Source organism: Dendrobates tinctorius, unplaced genomic scaffold (genome assembly GCF_039654945.1).
Source record: "Dendrobates tinctorius isolate UK_male_01 unplaced genomic scaffold, ASM3965494v1 ptg000056l, whole genome shotgun sequence".
Lineage (NCBI taxonomy): Eukaryota > Metazoa > Chordata > Amphibia > Anura > Dendrobatidae > Dendrobates > Dendrobates tinctorius.
In genome coordinates this window covers 17,536,551-17,562,104 of record NW_027361724.1, presented here as the reverse complement: position 1 = coordinate 17,562,104, position 25,554 = coordinate 17,536,551, and the positions used below count along the sequence as shown (strand labels likewise).

General features: G+C 43.9%; 1 long non-coding RNA gene across 1 annotated transcript in view; it reads left to right on the top strand.

Annotated features, from left to right (window-relative positions):
* LOC141091878 (uncharacterized) overlaps positions 1 to 8,506 on the top strand; it is a 60,072-nt gene extending 51,566 nt beyond the window's left edge. The window contains exon 4 of the long non-coding RNA XR_012232605.1: positions 7,816 to 8,506. This is a non-coding gene — a long non-coding RNA (uncharacterized lncRNA). The remainder of the gene's footprint in view (positions 1 to 7,815) is intronic.
* The last annotated feature ends 17,048 nt before the right edge of the window (positions 8,507 to 25,554 follow it).

Sequence of the window (25,554 nt, the reverse complement as noted above, 5' to 3'; positions counted from 1 at the left end):
GTAGATCGCAGAGGATACATTTTGTGAGGTAACATATTGTTTAAAAACAGTCAGTGAAATATTTTACATCACAAAATGAATCCTCTGTGATCCCCTGCTGTAATGCCAGTATTGTCTTTTGCTTCCTCCCTTGCCCAGGAGATGTGGTATGCTCCGTACATGGTCAAACACAGACAATTTTTAAAATGAACTTTCGTTCGTGGGAAAACCCCTTGAATGTGACCGGCTTCCTCTGCCTGTCGACACATCGCGCATCTGCTGCCGGGATCAGCCGAATGATTCACTGCGCCTGCGCAGAATTTGTGCAGGCGCAGCGCGACGGTGTTCCGCTGATGGTAAGGTGCAAGAGGCTGCGTAAGTGTGAGGGTGTGAGAGAGTGTGTGTGTGTGGTGTGACGGTGTTCCGCTGGTGGTACCGTGCAATAGGTTGGTACCAGCAGCAATTTCCATATTGAGACACCCATCACTTGGGTATCCCAGTATGGCGGTTGGTGAACTTCCTCCGCTTGGAATTCTGGGATACGGTGACATCTGGAAAGAACAGGAAACGAAAATATTACAAGGCAATTATATAAATAGATGTGATGCCGTCCTATAGCCGGGGTCAGGGTCCTAACAGTCCAGTGTCTGCATGACCTCATATCAGTAAATCCAACGTGGTAAACATGAAAACCCCATTAAAAAAAACTTTTATTAAAAAAAAGTTGAGGATGACTATATACGATAAATAGCCAAACAGAAGAAAATAGAAACAACAAGTAGGTGCATATAGAAAATCACATATGGGTGCGGGCCCCTGAACATATAGTCAGTCTAGACAACAAGACCCCCAAAGGGGAGAAGGGGAAAAAGAGAGGAACAGACATGCCAGGGAGCGTACTTTCTTCTTTAGATTGGTAATATTCTACCTCCCCCTTTTTCTTCTGGTTCCCTCCTTTCCATTTCCCTCTTTGGGGTCCAAATAGGAGTATTTCTTGCAGGGTCACCTTGATATATTAAGGGAGCTCTAGCCATATGCTGGCCTCTCTACGTGTAAGGGAGTTCCAGGACCGTAATCATGGCCAAAGACACTGAAGCATCTGTGTCCCAACCTTCCCTCACAGAAAACTGCATTCCACTTTTCAGCGTACCTGCGTCTCCAGTTTCAGGTCACCCTGGGCGTTTCCCAGGTGGTGACGGCCCTTCTTCCAGGCAACCCCCAGTAATGGAGCACAGTCCAAGATAACTTGAACACTCTTTTACTTAGAACTTCACACATTATATCCACAGTTGGCACATCATGGAATTCACATTCAACTGCACTTGTTTTTTCACTTCTGTGCGGCACACGTCTGGACCGTCTTGGACTGCTCCCCAGATTCTTCCTGGCCTAACCTCGCCATGATGACAATTCCTTATGCCTGTTTCGCCCCAGACTCGAAATCATCAGCCACCCGGTTTGGTTGCCTCTGGTAAAGCATCCGGCCAGTCTGTACCGCTCCCTTTGAAGCTCCAACTTCCTTCAGTTCCTCACTGCAACCGACTCCCGCCCTAAAGGCATCCGCCCAGGCTATGAGTCGCTACATCTTCCTTCTCCTGTACTGGCCCACTGCAATGATGCCCCGTGGCCGTGGATAACGTGGGCTGCAGCTACTTAACGTTGCGTGGCTGCCGAGCCGTCTTGGGTCTATAGCCCATGTGGACACTTCGGGCACTCTGACACTGTCTGACTAACTTCTCTTCTGCTCTAACCTTATCTCTTGGCAGCCCCTCCTACACTCAATCCTATACTACCCACTAGCTATTCTATATATTACAGTGCCCCTTTCTAGTGTCCAACCAAGAATACTACAGTTTTTGCAATCAGGAACATGAAAACACAGCAATGGTAATACCCAGAAGGGGTAGCAGTACCATAGTATACATTAGGTAGTACATAGAAAATGTAGCAATACCAGTAAGCAAAAAGACATAAAGACATAATCATTATTAAACCATCCAATTTACATACGCACCAACTAACTGTGACTATTTTCTTGTATTTAGCTCTTTGTCATATATATATATCAGAGCTGTGCTAGTAGCAGCCCACTGAAAGTGACGGACAGAGACCAGAATCTAGGGAGTGGAAGCTATTGTGGGATCCATTATATAACGTGGGAGCTAATTGGGGGTCATTATACAGTGTGGGAGATAATGCAAGGGCCGTTATACAGTTTGAAGGTTGCTGTCGGGCCATCATACAGTGTAGGGGCCATTATACAGTGTGGGAGCTGCTGAAGGGACCACTATACAGTGTGGGGGCCATTATACAGTGTGGGAGCTACCATTACACAGTGTGGGAGCTACTGTGGAGGCCTTTAAATAGTTTGGCTCTACTATGAGGGCACATAGGAGACATTTTACTATGTAAGGGCACAGTGGTGGCATAACTATGTGAAGCTGTATGAGGGGCATTGCTTTAGTACAAAGCAGCAGGTGCAGTAATAGGGACACGGCAGCAGTGGCTCAGTATTCGGGTATCAGTAGGATGAGTAGTTTGTACAGGTTGGAAATAGATGGGTACGGTGCTGGAAATGTGATATGAGATGTGTCTTTGTTGTAATCTCTGCCGAGACGTGGGTGGAGAAAAGGAAAAGTCAGGAAAAGTGAATGATTCCATCAGAAACATCGTCAGCTGTAAGTCACCATCTTTAACTGTACTGTAATCACTTGTATGCTTTGTAGGACTGGTATCTACCACTATATGGTCACAATATGGCGGTAATATCAGTGTTGTTCTTTGTGGAGATGAGTTTTTTTAGTTACAGGAGGATCATCTGCTGAGGTTCTCCTATACCCAAGATTAGAGTGCGCCACCGAGGTGGAGGTTAGGGGCCCACTCAGATGTTTCTCCCCCCTGAGCTGAACCCCTAGCTATGCCCCTGAGTAGAAGTGTTTTTACATAAGGTCAAAATAGCTGTACAAAGACTAGCGTTAGAATAGTGAATAAAATAGAAGCGATACATAGGTCAAAAAATTATGCTTGATATTAAAGGACTTGTCCAGCCTTAGGCTACAAGTCTATAGTCACTCTACAGGACTGCAGACTTGTGAATCCTCACATCGTACGCACTGCACACTGTGAGGATTCTCCGGTGCTGAGAGCGGGCGATCATATGACCGCAAGTATGTGATTTGCATACTTCCTGCCACATTCCAACTAGACGTCTTCGGGCCTCTCTCAATACACTTGCTATGAGTGAGTCTGCACATGTCTAGTTGGCACATGACCGCATGTATGTAAATTGCATACTTGCTCGCAAGAACCCGCCGCTCCGATCGCCAGCATCGGAGAATCCTCACAGCACGCAGTGCGCCTCATGTGAGGATTCACAAGTTTGCAGTCACATAATGACAGTGTAATGGCAGAGTTGTAGCCTAAGACTGCACAACCCCTTTAACACAGCTAAAACAATTCGATATTTAATGTTTCCATAGTCAATCATATTTTATTGAGAAGATACGTGTACTTTAAAGTACATTAAAATCTTGGCAGAACTTCTTGTGTTGCAGCAGGGATTCTAACAGGAAAGGTTCTTACAAAAAGTGTTTATAAGCACCAGAACTTCAAAGACTATGTAGACATCACCAGTTGTTTCAGTTTTAATGATACCCCCTAAGGGGTTGAACTTCTGAACGTAGGATATCTGGAATTTATGATAAGGGCAGCCAAATAACTTCTACCTTACCAATGCACGGTTCATTTAACCAAGAAAAAAATTCTACCCATAATACTCCAGTGCTTGAAATCTACTGAAAGATTTTCTTTAGCCATTACACTGCACAACATGCATAATGGGTAGGAAAGACTTTTGCTATTGCATTGAAACAATACACCATTCAGTGATTCTTCTTACACATTTTAGTTGACAGCAAAACTGAATGTTTACAAAATGCAATCACGGGATGAATCATTTTCCTTCATCAGTGTCATGATTTTCTGGAGGAAGGCATTGGAAAACCATGGTTCTCATAAGGTGCTGCCAGTAGTAGTTAGTGCAGGTGGACATGGAAGGAGGCTTCAAAATAATGTAATATATATGAGATTGTATTTTATTAATTTACAGCTACAGCATTGCAAGGGGCATTCTTTATATATGCTGTATTTTTCTGATTGCTTAGGCTATGTGCACACATTCGGAAATGCTGCGAAAATTTCTGCAACATTTCCGCAACTCCTGCCACAGGTAAAACGCATGCGAATTCGCATGCGTTTTTCCCACGAAAAACAAGCGTTTTGCAAGTGTTTTTTGCTTGCGGAATGCTTGCGCATTCCAAGTGATTTCAAGCATCGCTTGGAAATATGATTGACAGGTTGGTCACACTTGTCAAGCACTATGCTTGACAAGTGTGACCAACTTTTTACTATTGATGCTGCCTAAGCAGCATCAATAGTAAAAGATAGAATGTTAAAAATAATTTAAAAAAATAAAAAATATTGTTATTCTCACCTTCCGACGGCCCCCCATCTGCTCTGCGGTGCTCCCGGCATCTTCCGGTCCTATTAATGCTTTGCGCGAAGGACCTGAGATGACGTCATGCTCGCCAAAGTGTGACATCATCAGCGGTCTTTCGCGCAAAGCATTACTGGGACCGGAAGATGCCGGAAGCGTGGTGAGAGGCGAGAAGGACTCCGGGGGCTGCCGGAGGGTGATTATATCGCTATTTTTTATTTTTATTCTATTTTTTACAGGATTATGGTACCCAGGGCCAGATGAAGAGTCTCCTCTCTTCCGGACCCTGGGTACCATCCGCACATTGAGCGCTCACATGGTGGGCATAGCCCCATGCGTAAAGTGAGCATTTCAATGCAATCCTATGGGTGCGGAATCGTCGTGATTCAGCAAAAAGAATGAGCATGCTGCGGATTTTACCGCTATGTGATTCTGCAACGGAAAAATCCGCAGCATTAGCACAGCATTGCAGAATCCCATAGGATTGCATGGGATGCGTTTTCTTTGCGTTTTTGTGGTGATTCCACAGCGGGAAAACGCAAAAAAAGCGCAACGTGTGCACACAGCCTTATAGTTCTATATTAAAGGGAACTTTACAGCTGATACATGTTGCCCGATCCACGGCCAGCATGCATCTGGGCCTGGCTGCATGATTTCAGCCAGATATGATTAACTGAAATGCTGCAACGTTTCAGAGAAAAGTGTACTTAACCCGTTCACCCCGAAGCCTGTTTTCACCTTCCTGACCAGTGCATACATAAACTCCTTAAAAGATGAGTATTTATTAATAATTAATAAAAAAAAACACCCAATTCCCTACAGTGCAAGAGAACTAAACTTACAGATAATCATTAAAAGTCAGACCAGTAATTAGATGTAATATATAGGGCCATAGAAAAATGAATAAAAAATGATTACTGTCTTGAGTAAATTTTGCATTTAAAAAGTCAAATGGCGCTCCTTCCCTTCTGAGCCCTGTTGTCGCGACTCAGCTGTCGGGTGACTTGGGACCAGGGGCTCCTTGCCTGTCTCTAACACTAGGGGGCGCCCTAGCTCTCCCTATTCCCCGGGATACTTCTGAAGGTTAAGATGCCGGGGGTTCCACCCTTGCCTTATCTCCTGAATCAGCCCTCCATCTGTTCTTTTCCCCCACCCAGGGAAGGGGGGCGCTACCAAACCGGCAAACAAGGCAACACGAATAAGGGTAGCTGAAAATACCAGGCATACAAATATTCACTCACATGTAACAGAAGAATGCATCGGGGAGTGTAGGACAGGGAAAAACCAAAGTAAGAGGAGGGAAGGGAATCATCACACTTACAAACCCAGGCAACAGTCACAGATAACTCCTCCAAACTCCTTCTCATATAAACACCTCTCCGCCAAGCCATGCAGCATAAGCTAGCTGTGATATTGGTTTCAATCAGGACCCAGATTATGAAGGGGATGGGAGTGAGTAACTGAGCTCAGGTGAGAGCTCAGACTCTCAGAGCTCCCAACATGGCTGATTAACCTTTGTTCTTCCAAAAGAAATGAACACCATTTAAAAAGAAGGTGAAGTGCTTCTTTTCAGCGCAGGAGTAGGAGCAATCAGATGCTGTGGTCTTCTGGGTCCTCTCTGTTGTGGTAACCCTGTGATACCTTCTGTGCGCCAAACAGTGGTTTTCCCCCACATATGGGGTATCATCATGCTCAGGAGAATTACTCAGCAAATTGTATGGTTCATTTTCTCTTGTAACCCTTATGAAAGTAAAAAATATTAGGTCTAAAAAAAGTTAAATGTATATTTTTTTCCTTCCACATTCCTTTAATTCCTGTGAAGCACCTGAAGGGTTAATAAACTTCTTGAATGTGGTTTTTGAGTACCTTGAGGGGTGCAGCTTTTAGAATGGTGTCACTTTTGGGTCTTTTCTGTCATATAGGCCCCTTTAAAGTGACTTCAAATGTGAGGTGGTCTCTAAAAAAAATGGTTTTGTAAATTTTGCTGTAAAAATGAGAAATCGCTGGTCAACTTTTAAGCCTTATAACTTCTTAACAAAAAAAATTTGGATTCAAAAATTGTGCTGATGTAAAGTAGACATGTGGTAAATGTTATTTATTATGGTAACTATTTTGTGTGACATAACTCTCTGATTTAAGGGATTAAACATTAAAAGTTTTCAAAATTTCAACAAATTTCCGATTTTTTTCACAAGCAAACGTAAGTCATATAAAAAAAATTGTTACCACTATCATGAAGTACAATATGTCACGAAAAAACAGTCTCAGAATCAGTGGGATCGATTGAAGCATTTCAGAGTTATTACCTCATAAATTGACAGTAGTCAGAATTGAAAAAATTGGCTTCATCAGAAGGGTATAAACAGGGGAACAAAAAGTGCATACATATACCCCTTAAAAGAATATCATTTATTAATAAAAAAACATCCAATTCCCTACAGTGCAAGAGAACTAAACATAAAGAAACAGATAATCAATAAAAGTCAGACGACTAATAGATGGGGCTATAGATAATGTCTAAAAATATATTACTATCTTGATTATAAAAAAGCTTTGCCAATGATACCGAGAATGTCTCTGTTGTCAATTCAGTACTGGACTAAAGCAATACACATAAACACAAACAAGTTGGTGAACAAGGCCAGAATAATACTGTATTATAAAATTCGTGTAACCAGATCAATACTGGATTAGAAGACAATACACATCCATATGGCCATATCAATACTGGATTGGAGACTTATATGTATATGCAAATATCCTACTCTATAAAACCAGTCTAATGCTGGATTAGAAAATTTTATATATAAAGATGATATTGATAACTAATATGTGTATATACACTAGACAAACCATAGAACCAGATCAATACTGGATTGGAAAAATACATGTGCATATGTGATATAATTATGCACATATTTACAGTGATCAAACCAAGCCAGATCAATACTGGATCAAAGACTATTAAATATATAGAGCAGTATGAACACTAAACATGACCAAACCGGTCTACAGAATCAGCTAATTACCAGGTTATAGTGTTGGTTGTACATATGTTCTATATTGACCCCAGGTGATGGGGTGAATATATAACATTCCCCACAGTGGAAGTCCCTCTGCTTCTTCCAATAGGCATTCAGATTTACACAACTCGGAGTTGGAAGATATATGCAAAAAATATAAGATATTTTGAAAATACTCACTTGCCTAATAATTGTGCACATAGTGTACTTTTGCCACTCACATACATGTAATATTGGAATTATTTTTTCAATTAAAAAAGACAAAGTCTTATATTTATGACTCAATTGCTTGATTTGGCTCTCTTTCTCTTCTTTTAGGACTTGTGTACCTCTCTGCTGTCCAGAATCTGAAGTGTCTGTTTACTCCAATTCAAAAACATTTCTCGAATTTTCCCTTTTCTCAAGCCAATATCAATAGGCACATTGACGTGGATTTCCGTACTCTCTAACATTATCAAGAGGTTTTTTAAAACAACTCATGAGATGTGCATATAGATAAATTCTTTACAGAACCCATCTGTCTTCGAGGTGAGCATGACTGCCATGTTGGCCCAAGCAATGGAGAAATGGTGCCATAATCGACAGCCTGCATTCAGCTTCAGGGTTTGAAAACATTTATCACAGTAGAAGGATAATCATTTATGCAATAGCTAATATATTGTTTAGACTATACAAGCTAACAATGGCAAAATTGAAAAGCTGTGTGATATGTGGCTTGTGTTCTGAATGGTGGAATCATTTTTATAAACATTTTTTTACATCTGTTTAATGAAGTCAAGGTTTTGGAGTTGGAGATAAGATATGAATACAAAACCAAATGCATCTTGAATATATGCAAATTCACATCGCCTGACAAATTGGAATGAGCATTTTTTAAATTGCAATTTACAAGCATTGTACATCTAGCCACTTCAATGAAAAAGCATGAGCAATAAGACATGCAACAATTGTTTTCTTAGTTTTTGTTGAGTCTGCACTATCATCTTTTGTTGTTTTTTTATATATAAAGATGACCTGTCACTTGCTATGAATATGTATTTCTTTACCTGATATACAGTGGGTACGGAAAGTATTCAGACTCCTTTAAATTTTTCACTCTTTGTTTCATTGCAGCCATTTGGTAAATTCAAAAAAGTTCATTTTTTTCTCATCAATGTACACTCTGCACCCCATCTTGACTGAAAAGAAAACAGAAATGTAGAAATTTTTGCAAATTTACTAAAAAAGAAAAACTGAAAGATCACATAGTCATAAGTATTCAGACCCTTTGCTCAGTATTGAGTAGAAGCACCCTTTTGAGCTAGTACAGCCATGAGTCTTCTTGGGAATGATGCAACAATTTTTTTCACACCTGGATTTGGGGATCCTCTGCCATTCTTCTTTACAGATCCTCTCCAGTTCCATCAGGTTGGATGGTGAACATTGGTGGACAGCTATTTTCAGGTCTCTCCAGAGATGTTCTATTGGGTTTAGGTCAGGGCTCTGGCTGGGCCAGTCAAGAATGGTCACAGAGTTGTTCCGGAGCCACTCCTTTCTCCTTTGCTATTTTAGCTGTGTGCTTAGGGTCATTGTCATGTTGGAATGTGAACCTTTGGCCAAGTCTGACATCCAGAGCACTCTGGAAGAGGTTTTCATCCAGAATATCTCTGCACTTTGCCACATTCATGTTTCCTTCAATGACAACCAGTCGTCCTGTCCCTGCAGCTGAAAAACATCCCAATAGCATGATGCTGCCACCACCATGTTTCACTTTTGGGATTGTATTGGGCAGGTGATGAGCAGTGCCTGGTTTTCTCCACACATACCGCTTAGAATTATCACAAAAAAGTTCTATCTTCTCATCAGACCAGAGAATCTTATTTTTCACAGTCTGGGAGTCCTACATGTGTTTTTTTAGCAAACTCTATGCTGGCTTTCATATGTTGTGCACTGAGGAGAGGCTTCCGTCGGGCCACTGTGCAATAAAGGCCCGACCGGTCAGAAGGCTGCAGTAAAAGTTGACTTTGTGGAACTTTTTCCCATCTCCCTACTGCATCTGTCGAGCTCAGCCATAGTGATTTTGGGGTTCTTCTTTACCTCTCTCACAAAGACTCTTATCCCACGATTGCTCAGTTTGGCTGGATGGCCAGGTCTAATAAGACTTCTGGTGGTCCCAAACTTCTTCCATTTAAGGATTATGGAGGCCACTGTGCTCTTAGGAACCTTGAGTACTGCAGAAATTCTTTTGTAACCTTGGCCAGATCTGTACCTTGCCACAATTATGTCTCTGAGCTCAGTGGTCAGTTTCTTTGACCTCATGATTCTCATGTAGTCTGACATGCACTGTGAGCTGTGAGGTCTTATATAGACAGGTGTGGCCCTTACAAATCAAGTCCTATCAGTTTAATTAAACACAGCTGGACTCCAATAAAGGAGTAGAACCATCTTAAGGAGGATCACAAGGAAATGGACAGCATGTGACTAAAGGCCCCTTTACATTTAACGATGCACCAGCGATCCGACCAGCGATCCGACCCGGTCAGGATTGCTGGTGCATCGCTAAATGATCGCTAGTGAGCTTTCACACAGGCAGACCTCACAGCGATGCAGCAGCGCCGCAGCGCACAATACTCACCTTTCACACACAGCGATCCTGACGTCCTCCCGCCCGCCTCCACGCATTGCTCGTCGTCACATCAGGAAGCCCAACAGGAGGCTGACGACGAGAAATGGAGCCGGACATTCTCGCGCGATCAGCGATGGACAGCGGGGGAGCCGGTCAGAGGTAAGTATCACACATAGCGATATCGCTAACGATATCGCTATAACGTCACAAAATCGTGACGTTATTGTGATATCGCTAGCGATATCGCTATGTGTAAAACCCCCTTTAAGTATCAGTGTCTGAGCAAAGGGTCTGAATACTTATGACCATGTAATATTTCAGTTTTTGTTTTTTAATAAATTTGCAAAAATTTCTAAGTTTCTGGGGTTTTTTTCAGCCAAGATGGGGTGCAGAGTGTACATTAATGAGAAAAAAAATGAACTTTTTTGAAATTGCCAAATGGCTGCAATGAAACAAAGAGTGAAAAATTTAAAGGAGTCTGAATACTTTCTGTACCCACTGTAAATGCTGATGTTTTCCTGAATCTGACAGTGTTTATTTCTTGTTGATGCGGCAAATTTAGTCTTTTTTAATCAAGTGGGAATGGTCCTTAACTCTTCTATATGAGTATTTTATTGATGACCATGCCCAATTAGCTAACATACTAGATTTATATACAGGAAAGAGGTGGGCCCTATGCAGAATCAAGCAGAAAACAGATTGTGGCATTATCCATCATGCATGACAATAAACAGGAATGTTCTGTAGAAGTGTAACATAGCACGGGGTGATAGCAGTGTACAAGGTACTGATCTTCCATGCCCCGGCACTCCACATAAAAATAGTGGTCCTAGCCGGGTGTGAGGACTTTAGCTGTAATGCTGATACACCCTTGTAGACTGCATAGTGCCGTACTTTTTGGCTGGCCAGGATCAGGTGTTGTAGAGTTCAATTAGAGAGATCATAGTTCATAAACAAACGTGTACAGCATTTAGTAGGCTTTCATCTTCATAGGCGTTTCTATTATTACCTGGAACAATATCACACACTTCTTCCTCCCTTTCCCTGAGTCACTCTCGATTTCCACTTAGATCTTCTTCCCCAACACAGCCCTGCACACTATCCCGGGAGCCTCCTCATCCCCAATAATGGCACTAAAGTCCAGCAAGCAAGAATCCTATACTTCTACCTGTGGTTCCACGTCCTTCTCCCCTTAGGGTATGTTTCCACGGGCCGTATTACATTCGGATTTGCTGCGGATTGGATGCTGCGTACTGCCGGAGCGTTCAATCCGCAGCGTCCAGATGTTACAGCATAGTGGAGGGGATTTTATGAAATCCCGTCTGCACTATGCGTCCTAATACACAGGTGACACACCCGCGAAACCGGACATGCGGCAAGTCTTTTTAGAACGCAGCATGTCTGTTTACCTTGCGGAGACGCTCAGTCTCCGCAAGGTAAGTCAGATAGTGTAGGGACAGACAAAACAATGGAGCGCCAGTCGTGCGCGGTTTAGAAAAAATGCAGCTCTAGCCGGGTACCTCTAGAGAGGAAATAGTGGCAGTTCTGGGTTAAATCCCTGCCACCTGAGGAAGACAGATTATTCTGTTGAAACGCATTGTGGATATGCAATAAAAAGAAGACTTTAATTTAATTTACTCTCTCAAATCTTTGCGCTCCTTTTTGACCGGGATTTAACCCAGAACTTCCTCAAGGTAAATAGCCTACTCTATGTATACGATGCGGCGAGTCCGGATGTGTTCAATGAGCACATCCGGAATCACCATGCGTACAGAAGGGGGCGACGCTTTGGGCGGAGCGGGGTTTTGGCTCCGTTCAAAGCGCAAGGAATGCGCTAAGTGGAAACATACCTTTAGAGGAGTATTCTATGCCAGTATGGCCGCTACTTAGCTTTCCGCTTTATTGACTCCTCTGAATCACCACACAGGGCATTTTCTCCTCTTCCTCTTGCTTATCCTTCCTTCTCTGTCCCATTACCCAACTGACCTACAACTCCATACCATCCTGCTAGGCTTCCTATCCCAGGCCCCGATATTATTTACGTTCCTCCTTTTCACTCTTGACCGACTTCATTAAACATTTCAAACACCATATTGCATTAAGTCATTTTACATATCTTCAAGGGGGAACATGGGCAACACATCCACTTCCTTACAGAAGCGTGGCTTGGAGAATACCTGATGGAGCTTGATACAATGGCAAATGTACAAAGGAGAAACTATGGCTGACACTGTGGGGTTTACTGCTTGCAAATTAATAGAGCACAGTCCTGAAAATAGTTTAAATGCTCTGTCTCAAAGAGACTGCAAAAGTGGAGTTTCCCTTTATACAAGGATATAATCATGTTCACACAGAGTAATTTGCAAAAATCATGACCTGGAATATCTACAGACTAAGGATACATGCGTGTGAGAAAATATGTAAAGTGCTATTATCTTTATATCAGATTTTTAATCTGAAGGCCTCTCTGCTTGTAGAGGAAACTGTAGTCTCTGTAATTTTGCAGAATATAATATTAGATGACCAGAATGCTTTTAATTTCCATTGTTTCAGTGTCACTAAACAAAATTAAATGACTGACAAAAATGTTGAAAAGATCTGGATTATCTGCAGGGGATTATACAAACTGCAGGAGAGGCCATTTTTAGAAAGTCTGTCTGTTAATCTGAAACACCATAGAGGAAAAAATCAGATTAGTCCTCAGCAAACAGGTCATGCAAAGTTTTAATCTTTTGCTTTACTGCACAAATCAGACTTTCAATTAAGGAAATGGTAAAGCAATAAACCATCGACTCTAGAGTATTAAATAGTAATTAATCACTTTAAACTTGCAGCATTGTACATTTATGTTATTTTAGCATCTTCAAGGAGTTGTGTGTAAAAAAAAAAAAAAAAAAAAAAAGAGTATAATAACAAAAAGTGTGCACTAAGCTTAGACAGAGAAATATTGTGCGCCCGACTGGTGGCACAGACGAAATTGTGATTATAATCTCTGTACAGCATTATGTAAGCAATTGGAAAAAAAAAACATGTAAGGACCCTCTTTTGGCAAACATCTGCAAAACAGAAGCCTACAGTTATGTTACCACATCTGTGTAAAAATTGGTAGGTAGCAGTTGTGTAGGAGAACAGAGCATAGGAGACAAAGTGATGCAAAGCCGAGCGGCCTCCAGACTTGAACAAAACCATGCGGAACTATTCTCAAGGAGAAGAGTTACAGAACGGACAGAATTAAGTTATGCCCCAGATCAGATGGCAGTGACAAAACCAGCCTTAATTATAAAAAGTCAGGGTGCAAAAACAGGAGGAGATTTGGCGCCAATAGAGGTGACAGACGCTCTGCTGCAGCTCCAGCAGCCTAGTTAGTAGGCCACTTCTGCGCGTACCAGCTAGGCCCGGACCAAGACGACCACAGACTAGCACTGAATACCAGAGATGGTTAAGGTCCAGACTGCACTCATTGATGGTCAAGCACTGAAAACCTGATTGACGCCGGCAGAGACAATGCCAGTCAACAATCAAGGACCAGCACCCACCGATACAAACTGAGGAGATACCCGTCGGTGGTCAAGCACCGAAGAGGCCCTGGGAATACCTGGCCAGAGACTTCAGTCTGGGCCAGTGTTTAAAGGAGAGATGTGAGACGAGCCATCAATTCTAGCACAGGCTTGTGGTACCTGGTGTGGGTAGAGGGAGGGCTGCGGGCCAGACGGGGTCTGGCTGATGCTAGAGCGGCTCAGAGAGCATTGATAGATTTTGTACAAAAAACGTGTGGCTAGTGAGACGGAGCAGCAGCCCTTGACAAGGCCCAGAAAGCCACAGAACCTTCTAGAGACTGTTCCCGCCAAATACTGTCGTTTTCACCCCCACTAGCACTAGGTTGGACTGCAGGCTCGGAGCTGATTCTGGAGTTTCCTGTTGTATACAATTCCATATACCTTTTGCGATTTGTCATTTTCAGTATCCCTGTTTCTAGGTCATATTGTTAATGCAATAAATAAATTGTTGTTTCCATCAGGTGCCTGCAAAGTTGCATTTAGTCACCTACTTATATCTGTACCAGACATAGAGCAAAAACAAAAAGTTAGCAGGCTTAAAGGGCAAAACTTTTTTCTTAAAGAACACTCAAAACTGTAATGTGATTTGATTGACTTTTCATAGCATAACGGACCATAAGCATTTTTTTACAGTGATTTTTAAATGTGACATAAAGAAACATACAGTTGTGCTCAAAGGTTTACATACCCTGGCAGAATTTTTGCTTTCTTGGCCTTTTTTCAGAGACTATGAATGATAACACCAAAAGTTTTTCTCCACTCATGGTTAGTGATTGGGTGAAGCCATGTATTGTCAAACAACTGTGTTTTCTCTTTTTAAATCATAATGACAACCCAAAACATCCAAATAACCCTGATCAAAAGTTTACATACCCTGGTGATTTTGGCCTGATTACATGCACAGAAGTTGACACAAAAGGGTTTGAATAGCTACTAAAGGTAATATCCTCACCTGTGACCGGTTTGCTTGTAATCAGTGTGTGTGCATAAAAGCTGAGTGAGTTTCTGGGATCCAGGCAGACTCTTGCATCTTTCATCCAGCCACTGACGTTTCTGGATTGAGTCATGGTGAAAGTGTAGGGAAGGTGACCTGACGGACGGACGGACTAGTCAGAGTGAAGAAAGATAGGTTTGCACAGTGTAGGTAGGAGTCAGGGATTACAGTGGGGAAACAACTAGGAAAGTGTAGTGGACATGCAGTACCTTGGGATGACCATTAGATGGCAGGGTGGAGTGTGAGCAAAGGACTTTACAGCAGCTTAGGGCTTTAGAAACCGTTGGTCATGGGGGGCGTGGTGACAGTTAGAGTGACAGTTTCAAGGAACCGGGGGAGTTATAAAGACTGAGGGAGGGTTCCAGAAGGTTCCAGTCCCCAGGGGGAGCTCAAGTGACAGGAGGACTACGACAGTCTGTGCACTCTGAGGAGAATCCAGACCAGGGGGACTGAGGAGAGAGGACGTCAGGGGGGTGGTCCTGACAGGAAAGGACCGCAGTTGAGACGAGGTACTGGGTGTAAGACACCGTATGTGACACGACGACTGAGCAGTAGAAGCGCTGTTGGTTAATGGGCCTAAGGCGGCCACAATGACGGAACTGTCAGGAGCGTCGACAGTAAAGGAGGGGACGGTGTGTGCAGACACGTCTCCAGTGTACGGTGTGAGAAGCGGCTCTGGAAACGGAGGGCCGCGAGGTGTGCCGTCAGTCGGACGGCAAGTGAAGAAATAAACTTGGACCTGTTGCACCCAGAATCTGCCTCCATCGCGTCTCTGTTGTCATCTCTGCGCGGTATAAAAGTAGGACCACCCCCCCAGCTCGGCACCCCACCACCGACACTACAAAAGCAAAAGAAGTGTCAATGGATCTAAGGGAAAAGGTAGTTGAACTGTATAAAACAGGAAAGAGATACAAAAAGATATTCAAGGAATTGATAATGCCAGTCAGCAGCGTTCAAGCTGTGATTAACAAATGGAAAATCAGGGGCTCTGTAAACACAAAACCATGGTCAGGTAGACCAACAAAAATGTCATCCACAACTGCCAGGAAAATTGTTCAGGATGCATAGAAAAACCCACAAATAACATCAGCTGAAATACTGCACTCTATGAAAATGTTAGCGTGGGTGGTCTGGAGAAGGAACCTCCGGGAGTGGACCCTCTGGACCGTGGCACCGAGGGGCCCCGGACGAGCTGCCAGATGGAACCGACCCCTATACAGGGACCGTTAGGTGCAGGCCCAGGGGTTCGAGTACCACGGTAGCCGGTACCGAGAAGGGCAGCTCAGGATGGACCGGAGTAAGACTGAGACTGGAGTGGAGTATGACAGCAAGGACACTGAAGGCAGGAATGGAGTAGGACAGCAGGAACACTGGAAGCTGGACTGGAGCAGGACGGCGGGAGCACTGGAGGCAGGACTGGAGTAGGATGACAGGAACACTGGAGACAGGACTGGAGTAGGATGGCAGGAACACTGGAGACAGGACTGGAGAAGGACGGCAGGAACACTGGAGACAGGACTGGAGTAGGACGGCAGGAACACTGGAGACAGGACTGGAGTAGGATGGCAGGAACACTGGAGACTGGACTGGAGCAGGACGACAGGAACACAGGAGACAGCACTGCGGATGAGAGCAAGGAACACAGGTAGCAGGACTGAGAGGCTGCTGCGGGGAGCAGCCGAGAACGGAACTGCAGGAGCGGAGAGCACACGATGAAGCGAGGCCAGCGTGCTAGGAAACACAATGATCAGGCGCCTCCCTCAGGGGGAAGCGGCCTGATTTGGCCCCGCCTGGTCAGCCATTGGTCAGAGGTGCTTCCGGGTCAGGGCACAGCCGGAGCACAAGAAGCAGGAAGGAGGCGCGGCCGCAGCCTATGGTGCATGTGCATAGCATGCAGGGAAGGCATCGGTCGCGAGCCCGTCTCAGGTGACCGCCGCGGCCGTCGGGTGGAGAGAGGCTGCGGCGTGGAAGCGGAGGCCGACTGCGGCGTGGGAGCGGAGGTCGGGTGAATATGGCGGAGCAGTGTAACAGAAAACTAGCGGTGTGGCTGTTTCAAGATGCACAATAAGGAAGCACTTGAGGAAAAATGGGCTGCATGGTCAAGATGCCAAAATAAAGCCATTACTGCGCAAATGCCACAAAGTATCTTGCTTACAATACACAAAACAGCACAGAGACAAGCCTCAAAACTTCTGGAACAAGGTAATTTGGAGTGATGAGACCAAAATTGAACTTTCTGGCCACAACCATAAATGTTACGTTTGGAGAGAGGTCAACAAGATCTATGATAAAAGGAACACCATTCCTACTGTAAAGCATGGAGGTAGATCGCTGATGTTTTGGGGATGTGTGAACTACAAAGGCACAGGAAACTTGGTCAAGGTTGAAAGAAAGATGAATGCAGCACGATATCAGCAAATACTGGAGGCAAATTTGCAATCATCAGCCCGGAAGCTGCGCATGGGACATACTTGAACGTTCCAACATGACAACGATCCAAAACACAAGGCCAAGTGGACCTGTCATTGGCTACAGCAGAACAAAGTGAAGTTTCTGGAGTGGCCATTTCAGTCTCCTGACCTCAATATCATTGAGCCACTCTGGGGAGTTCTCAAGCACGCAGTTCATGCTAGACAGCCCAGGATATTACAGGAACTGGAGGCTTTTTTACCAAGAGTCAGAAGCTTTACCATCTGAGAATATAAACAACCTCATCCACAACTACCACAAAGGCTTAAAGCTGTCATTAATGTTAGAGGGGGCAATACAAGGTATTAAAAAATGGGGTATGTGAACGTTTGATCAGAGTCATTTGGATGTTTTGGGTTGTCATTATGATTTAAAAAGAGAAAACAGTAGTTTGACAATAAATAGCATCGCCCAACTACTAGCCATGAGTGGAGAAAAAGTTTTGGTGTTATCATTCATATACTCTGAAAAAAGGCCAAGAAAGCAAAAATTCTGCCAGGGTATGTAAACTTTTGACCACAACAGTATATCATTTAATGTCATACACTTAGGCTCTGTTTTTACCAGTGTCATGGATTCCAATTTTACAGAAACTATGACAGATATGACAAATACAGTACTAAAAAGAAATTCATCAGGTTTTCATTTTTTAGAAAAACCAAGCAAAACAACAATCAGGCAAAAAGCTTAGGCAGATTGTTGCTAAAAAGATACATAATGTCAGGATTCGTACCGGGGTCTAGTCTGTGTTCCACAGCAAGTCTCGCTGCCTTACTTGCTGTGCCACACAAACATTCTTAATATACAGTTTCTGATCAACTAGTTCTTTTTCGTTCATTGTTCTTCCTCCGTTCTGGTGATTGGCTGCTTCACTGTTTCCTGTGCTTATGTCCCGCCTTTTTCCTATTTAGCACTCCACAGGGCTCTCACTCCTTGCCGGTGATTCTTCTGTGGTACGGATTCCTGTCTTCCCTACAGCGCTGTCCGGTACTACCTCTGACAGCCTCCCGTTCTCTCTTTCGTTGAGTACCTCTGGGACTCCAGCTTTCCGCTTTGGTCTTTGCTGAAATCTTAGTATTTTTTGTGTTAGCTTGGGGTTTTGTGGTTTTACCCTTCAGGTTCATTCACTCTTTAGTTTCACGCTAGGAGTCCTCCTTGCTGCTGCTTGTCTCCCTTAGGTTGTCCTGCACTCATTCCACCCTCGGTTTACCCTCACTGTAGCTCCCTGCACTTACGCCGAGGTAGGGACCGCCGCCCAGTTGTCGCCCACCGGCTAGGGTGGGACCAGCAAGTAGGTAGGGTCAGTGGTGGGTGGAGCTCAGTGGCACCCTCTTCCCCTGCCGTGTGGTGGAATCATAACAGAATCACCGGCCTTCCCTATGGAAGCTATGACCTCTTTAGTCAATCAAATGCAAGGTCTTACTCAGCTGGTGCAAGATCTTGCTGCGCAGGTCCAGCGGCAGGAGCAAATTCAAGCAGCTGCCGTTGCAGGGACAACTAATTCTGAGCCTAGAGTTAACTTACCCGAGCCATTTTTCGGAGATAGAAGCCAATTTGCTTCTTTTAGAGAAAATTGTAAATTATATTTTCAATTACGACCTATTTCTTCTGGCCCCCCAGCTCAAAGAGTCCGTATCATAATCTCTCGCTTACGGGAGGGACCCCAAGAGTGGGCCTTCTCTCTGCCGCCAGATTCAAATCTCCGTGATTCTGTAGACAACTTCTTTCAAGCCTTAGGGAATATTTATGATGAGCCTGACCAAGTCGCTCTGGCCGAGGCAAACCTTACCTCCCTGACCCAGGGTGATCAGGAGGTAGAGGTTTATTGCATCCAGTTTCGTAGATGGAGCTTAGCCACCCGTTGGAATGATCCCGCACTTCGGAATCAATTTCAGCGGGGCCTTTCACCAGCCCTAAAGGATGAATTGGTACACTACACTCTGCCCCAGTCTCTGGAGGAGCTGATGGCTTTAATGGTCAGAATAGATCGCAGGTTAAGGGCGAGGAGATCGGAGCAGGCAGCAGCACAAGTTTCCGTTTTCTCTAGGGTCACTCCGGCTGTTCCGAATCTGCCAGCTGCCGAACTTATGGAATTGGGAGCCATGCAAGCTACCACAGATCCAAGTCCTTACCGTCCACGCCACGCACTTGGAACCTGTTTTTACTGCGGAGATCCTCGGCACTGGATAAAGGATTGCCCGTGGCGCCCTGGCACTCCACAGGAATCTTCTCGGAATACACCACCTAGGCCTGTGGGTGGACAGGTAATTCCTTTAAGTTCTAAGAGACTCTTAGTGCCAATTTCTATTGCTTTCACCTCCTCTAAGGGAGAAGGAGTTGCCATGATTGATTCAGGGGCTACTGCTAATTTTATGTGTTATGAGTTTGCTGTCTCATTGGGTATTTCTTTAATTCCACTCACTCACCCCACTAAATTAGTTGGTATTGATAACACCCCACTAGCAAATGGGGAGATTAGTCTCCGTACTCCATTGCTATCATTTCAGGTTGGTGTACTGCATGTGGAACAGCTGTCATTTTTGGTTATGCATGACCTCCCAACTAGTGTCATACTGGGGCTTCCATAGCTCCAGCTCCATAACCCCAACATTAACTGGGTTTCTGGTGAATTGGAGAAGTGGGGTGCAGATTGTTCACAGAAATGCTTGTTAACACACGTTTATGGTATCGTCTCCGTACAAGCTTCTCTTCAGAATCTTTTGGGCCAATTCGCAGATGTCTTTTCTATGAAGGAGTCTGAGCGGTTGCCACCTCATCGCTCCTATGACTGTACTATCAATTTGGTTCCCAATTGTAAATTCCCTAAGGGACGCCTATATAATTTATCACCTCCTGAAAGAGAAGCTTTACGTGAATATGTACAAGAGGCTCTAAGAAAGGGGCATATCCGTCCGTCCACCTCACCTCTGGCCGCAGGTTTCTTTTTTGTCAGTAAAAAGGATGGAGGACTTAGGCCGTGTGTAGACTACCGAGGTCTTAATGAAATAACTGTCCATAACCAATATCCTCTACCGTTGATTCCGGACCTGTTTAACCAGGTTCAGGGGGCTCGATGGTTCTCGAAGTTGGACCTGAGAGGGGCGTATAATCTCATTCGTGTAAAGGCTGGCGACGAGTGGAAGACCGCCTTCAATACCCCCCGAGGGCCACTTCGAGTGTCTAGTTATGCCCTTTGGGCTGTGCAATGCTCCGGCGATTTTTCAAAATTTCACCAATGATATTTTCCAACATGCTATTGGCCGCTATGTAATTGTCTATCTGGATGATATTTTAGTGTTCTCTCCTGACTGGAACTCACATTTAAATCATGTAAGGGATGTTCTCCAGGTACTCCGCAATAACCAACTTTTTGCCAAGCAAGAAAAGTGTATTTTCGGGGTCCAAAGTCTATCTTTTTTGGGTCATATTTTGACACTCTAGGCCATCACAATGGAGCCGGAGAAGGTAAAAGCGGTTCTTAATTGGGCTCGTCCTGCATCTTTGAAAGCTCTTCAAAGATTTCTGGGGTTTGCCAATTTTTACCGCAAGTTTATAAAAAACTTCTCCATTGTGGTAAAACCTCTCACAGATCTTACTGTGAAAGGTTCCGACTTGGTAAACTGGAGTAAAGATGCAGTGGATGCCTTCACGTTTCTTAAGGAGAGCTTTGCCACTGCTCCTGTTCTTACCCAGCCCGATCAGGAGAGACCCTTTATTGTTGAGGTTGACGCCTCGGAGGCAGGGGTAGGGGCAGTACTTTCACAGGGGACTTCGTCTTTGACTCGTTTGAAACCCTGTGCGTTCTTCTCAAAGAAGTTTTCCCCAGCTGAAAAAAATTATGATATTGGGAATAGGGAACTGCTCGCTATAAAATTGGCCTTTGAGGAATGGCGACATTTCCTGGAGGGGGCCAAACATCCTGTTACTGTCCTCACCGACCATAAAAATCTTGAATATCTCAAAACGGCCAAACGGCTTAATCCAAGACAGGCAAGGTGGGCGTTGTTCTTTTCACATTTTAATTTTGTGATTTCTTTCAGACCCGGCTGCAAAAACGCCAGAGCAGACGCGCTATCTAGAAGCTTCTTGCCTGAACAACCGTCAAACATCCCACCTGTTCCCATTTTACCTGATAAAGTATTTTTGGCTGCTAATTCCTCTGATTTGTTTGCTGAAGTTAAGCAATTTCAACATTTGTCTCCGTCCGGCTCTCCTGATAATAAATGGTTCGTTCCCTGTCATTTGCGTTTGAGACTGCTGAATGAACACCACAACTCTCCTCTTTCAGGTCACCCTGGTATCTCTGGTACTATGGAGTCAATCTCCAGAAATTTTTGGTGGCCGACTTTATGCCGGGATGCCACTGCCTATGTCAAGGCGTGTGACATTTGTGCCCGGTCTAAGGTTAACCGCTCACGGCCTTTGGGTGAACTATGTCCTCTACCTGTTCCCTCCAAGCCATGGACCCATCTTTCCATGGACTTTGTTACTGATTTACCTTCCTCCCTGGGAATGACTACCTTGTGGGTTGTGGTGGATCGCTTTAGTAAGATGGCGCACTTTATTCCTTTACCCAAATTGCCATCCACCAAGCAATTGGTCCCCTTGTTTCTAAATCATGTGGTGCGGCTGCATGGAATTCCTTCTAATATTGTGTCAGATAGGGGTACCCAATTTGTCTCCAAATTCTGGAGAGCTTTCTGTAGTAAAATTGGCGTTTCCCTTGCTTTCTCATCGGCCTTTCACCCGGAGACCAATGGGCAGACAGAACGGGCCAATCAAGCCCTTGAACAATTCTTACGTTGCTATGTGGCTGATAAGCAAGAGACCTGGGCATCTTTTATTGCCCTGGCAGAGTTTGCCATAAATAATAGGGTGAACTCTTCCACAGGGATATCTCCCTTCTTCTGCAACATGGGATTTCACCCTAAATCCAGCTCTTTCTCTGAGGACCCCTCGGACAATCCTGAGGTAGAGATTGTTTCCTCTGATCTGCGGTCAGTTTGGGAGCAAGTCCAAAGCAACATCAAAAAGGCTCATGAGTCACAATGCCACTTTGCTAATATGAAAAGGAGGAGAAGTCCTTCCTTTGAAGTTGGGCAGAAAGTGTGGCTTTCTACTAAAAATCTGAAACTAAGAGTCCCCTCTGGTAAACTGGCTCCCCGGTACATTGGTCCTTTTAAAATATCTCAGATAATCAACTCTGTTTCTGTCAAATTGGATCTCCCCCGGCGATGAGAGTGCATAAGGTATTCCATGTCTCTCTCCTAAAACCTTATGTACCTCCAGTTTGTCTGGCTGACACACCTCCTGCTCCTTTTGTTGTACTTGGTCACCCCGAGTTTGAGGTAAAAAAGATCTTGGATTCCAGGAAAGTTCGTGGGGTCCTGCAGTACCTGGTGGACTGGCCCTGAGGAGAGGTCGTGGGTGTCTCATTCTGAGGTTCATGCTCCCAGGTTATGTAAGAGGTTCCATATCAATTTTCCTGAGAAGCCTTCCCTGTGTGAGGGTCCAGGGGCCCCTCATAAAGGAGGGGGTAATGTCAGGATTCGTACCGGGGTCTAGTCTGTGTTCCACAGCAAGTCTCACTGCCTTACTTGCTGTGCCACACAACCATTCTTAATGTACAGTTTCTGATCAACTAGTTCTTTTTCGTTCATTGTTCTTCCTCCGTTCTGGTGATTGGCTGCTTCACTGTTTCCTGTGCTTATGTCCCGCCTTTTTCCTATTTAGCACTCCACAGGGCTCTCACTCCTTGCCGGTGATTCTTCTGTGGTACGGATTCCTGTCTTCCCTACAGCGCTGTCTGGTACTACCTCTGACAGCCTCCCGGTCTCTCTTTCGTTGAGTACCTCTGGGACTCCAGCTTTCCGCTTTGGTCTTTGCTGAAATCTTAGTATTTTTTGTGTTAGCTTGGGGTTTCGTGGTTTTACCCTTCAGGTTCATTCACTCTTTAGTTTCACTCTAGGAGTCCTCCTTGCTGCTGCTTGTCTCCCTTAGGTTGTCCTGCACTCATTCCACCCTCGGTTTACCCTCACTGTAGCTCCCTGCACTTACGCCGAGGTAGGGACCGCCGCCCAGTTGTCGCCCACCAGCTAGGGTGGGACCGGCAAGTAGGTAGGGTCAGTGGTGGGTGGAGCTCAGTGGCACCCTCTTCCCCTGCCGTGTGGTGGAATCATAACACATAAAAGGGCACTGTTATTTCCTAGGTTGCACTTGGGGCCATAATTATTGTTAAAGAGGCACTCAGGGAGCATTATTACATTTTGGGGGCAATATTATTGTTTAAAGTCAAAAAGGGAAGGTTAATTTATTACTCCTTTAGGGGAAATTTAATATTACTTTTTAAGGTGGCACCTGGGGCATTATCACCTTTTGTTGCGTAATTGGATCCTTTAAAGGCGCTCATGACTTATTATTGTCTAAAGGCAGATTTACTTTCTATGGTGCAGATGGAGAATTACTACTTTAGAGTGGTCTTATTACTGTGTAGGAGACACAAAGAGGGCATTGTTACTTTTTAAGGGCTACAATATTCAGACATTACTGTATCAGGGCACTAAAAAAAAATCTATTACTGTGTAAAATATAGTCTGCATTTGTACTGTGATTACGATCTGTGGCACAATATTGGGCACTGTTTGGTATTATCATTTTTGGGGGCACTATCTACCTGTCAGTATTGTTTTTTGGATGATATCTATGTGATACCATTCTGGAAGGAGGCATAATTATTGTAATGAGAACATTATTTCTGAAGGAAAGCAGTTAGGTTACTGCGGAGTCAGAATGGGGAGTTTGTATAGGTTAGTAAAAGACGGGGAGACGGCTGGAGGTGTGAGAAATCAAATGTGCCTAGGTTGGAAACTCTGCCAACATAAGTTGTGGCTGGAAGAAGTGTTCAGAACGGTCTGGGTCAGACAGAAAAAAAAGGAAAAAGTGAATGACTCCAACCAGAGAAATTGAATTGTACTGTAATCACTAATTTAGTTTGCAGTACTGATATCAATAAAAGGTCACTATATAGGGGTAATGCTTGTTGTCTGATTTGCTTTCAGAATTTTGTCTACAGGCTAGCAACTGTTGTGGGATCACTCAGCAAATGTGATTGATATTGGCAAAAATCTTAAAGTTTTAGTATGAAAGCGAATGTTGTAAACTATAATTTAACACTGATTCTCACAAATAAATAGTGACACAATAGGTTAATAAAAAGCTTCCCCTTACCTACTGTAGTATTTCTCCTTTTGCACAACATTATCAAGTGTCAAGAAGAAAAATATCAGTCTCCTCATATCCACTTTTTAGCATTTTCCCATTGTACAACATTGACACCATCTTTTATCTTTAGCTAAACCATCCTGCAAGCTTGGTAAAATGCAAATCAAGTAGAAGATACAGGAGCAGAAGATTGTGGGTAATTCATTCTTATTCAGCTGGAAACGCTGATCCAGGTAAAAGGCTTTTTAGGCAAAGCAAAATCAGCTACATGCAGGCTCCTGCAGGAATATTTTGATTTTGTGGTTTCTTTGTTCCCATTTTCAATAAAATTGTAAATTGACCTATATGCAAATATTGTCAACTCTGAAATTTTCCATCATATGCGACAGCGCACTTAGCTGTTCACGTCGCTTATACTAACGTTAGCTGTGGCAATGTGCTCATAATAGTGTGTTTTCCCAAGGGAAAATATCTCACATGTTAGATGACCTCACTTCAGAGGCGTCCGCTCAGCCTAGAATCCGATGCCTGGAGCGGAGTAGTGTTTTTGCCTTGGATATTGTTTATGTTTCTCATCTACGCTTCCTTACAATAGTAGCGGCAAACCTCACTTGTCTTCGGAAAAAATGAAATGCTGCCTTGAATTTTGTAAAAGGACTTGGAGCCAAATATGTAACAGAATCTATCTCATTGAAGGTATATAAAGTTTCAACAACTAGTTGGACACAATGGGTACAACAGGGCCTTCTGTGTTTTTTAAGTTACGGCAGGTAGTAGTAGTATCCCAGACATAATTTACAGAATTAGGGAGAAATGATAAAACATTAAAAATATCTATCTATCTATCTATACAGAATGCAAGAGACTTACATCATTGCTTTTTTTCATTTTCTGTGGAGAATCTAATTAAAGGCAAAAAACTGTGAAATAAAAAGTTGTGACGTGTAATGTAAGCCGGTAAGAACGTCACATTGGTGAACACTGGTGTAAATGATTTAGGACCACCACTGCTTTCCAACACCAAATGCTCCAATATTTTAAATGGAGCCTGTCATCTGATTCATGTTGCCCGAGTCATGTGCAGCATGAATCAGACACCGCCTGCCTTTTACTGCAGACATGTTTTACTCTGAAACCTTTTCAGAGAAAGCATACTTTTAAAAACTGGCCAGAGACTGTTTCATTGCATTAAGGTGTGTATGTGTGTAAAA